The 1,425-nt window shown below is 43.4% G+C and overlaps 1 non-coding gene across 1 annotated transcript; it reads left to right on the top strand.

Moving 5' to 3' along the window:
* The first annotated feature begins 780 nt into the window (after positions 1-780).
* Positions 781-887, top strand: LOC148555303 (small nucleolar RNA R71). Its single transcript, XR_015887164.1, has one exon. It is a non-coding gene; the product is annotated as a small nucleolar RNA R71 (small nucleolar RNA).
* The last annotated feature ends 538 nt before the right edge of the window (positions 888-1,425 follow it).

Below are 1,425 nucleotides of genomic sequence, written 5' to 3'. Positions count from 1 at the left end.
TTAGTTTTACTGCGAAGGTTATGGCTGGGAATTTGCTTGAATAAATAGCCAATTTGTGTCTCAAGCTTCTTGATGGCAGCATCCTGATTTTGCATATTTGACTGCACTTCCTCTCTGAATGCTTTACTGTCCTGGATATCCTTGCATATGCCTTCAAGTAGATTTTCAATCCTTGAGATTCTTTCATCAAATGATGACAGGTCAGATTGAGGAGGGTTGTTCTGGCCTTGATATGAATGTGAAGAGGTGTTGTTATTGGGATGTTGATATGGTCTAGATGTGAAATTGTTTGGATTTGGGCGTCTTTGATCAAGGCTTTGGTCTTGTTGATTTCCCCACCTAAAGTTTGGGTGATTCCTCCATCTAGGGTTGTAGTTCTTGGAGTATGGATCATGATTTTGCCTTGGTGAATTCCCAATGTAGTTGGCTTGCTCCTGGCTACCCTCTGCTTCTTCATTCACTTTTTCTTGGGTTGTTGATGAAGTGGAGATTGCTGCTACTTGGTTCCTCTCTATCTTCTTGGTGAGGTCAGCCAGCTGCTGGGTAATGAGCTTGTTTTGGGCCAGCAGAGCATCTACATTGTTTAGCTCCATCACTCCTCTTGTGTTCCCTCTTTCGGAAGCATAGAAGTATTCGTTCTCGGCTACTATTTCAATGACATCGATGGCTTCCTCAATAGTCTTCTTCTTGTTCAAAGCTCCTCCGGATGAATGGTCTACGGCCTTCTTTGACTCATAAGACAGCCCTTCATAGAAAATGTGCAGCTGCACCCATTCATTGAACATATCTGGTGGGCACCTCCTTGTTAAGTCTTTAAACCTCTCCCATGCTTCATATAGAGTCTCACCATCTTGTTGCCTGAAAGTTTGGACCTCAGCTCTCAGCCTATTGATTCGTTGAGGAGGGTAAAATCTTGCTAAGAATTTATTCACCACGTCTTCCCAAGTTGTCAAGCTTTCCCTTGGGAAAGATTCCAGCCACTTGGCTGCCTTATCCCTGAGTGAGAATGGAAATAAGAGCAGTCTATAGGCGTCAGGATGAACACCATTAGACTTCACTGTGTCACATATTCTCAGGAAGGTGGTTAAATGTTGATTTGGGTCCTCTTGGACACTTCCTCTGAATGAACAGTTGTTCTGCACAAGGGTGATGAGCTGTGGCTTCAGTTCAAAATTGTTGGCATGGATGGTTGGCTTTTGAATGCTACTTCCACAGTTTCCTGGGTTTGGATTGATGTAAGAGCCTAAAACTCTTCTATCCTCCCCAGCATGATTTGCTCGACCTCTTCCGCCATGGTTGTGAGCCTCTTCTTCATTATGGTTTTCCATGTTTTCTTCCATGTTTAGTTCAAAGTATTCCTCAAAGTGTTCCTCCTCTTCTTCACCACCTACTACACGTTTTTCTCTTGCCTCACTCCTTAGTCTA

The sequence above is a fragment of the Arachis ipaensis genome, chromosome B6 (genome assembly GCF_059453495.1).
Source record: "Arachis ipaensis isolate K30076 ecotype BB chromosome B6, ASM5945349v1, whole genome shotgun sequence".
NCBI lineage: Eukaryota > Viridiplantae > Streptophyta > Magnoliopsida > Fabales > Fabaceae > Arachis > Arachis ipaensis.
The sequence above is the reverse complement of the archived record's forward strand: the minus strand, read 5'-3'. Positions and strand labels throughout refer to the sequence as shown.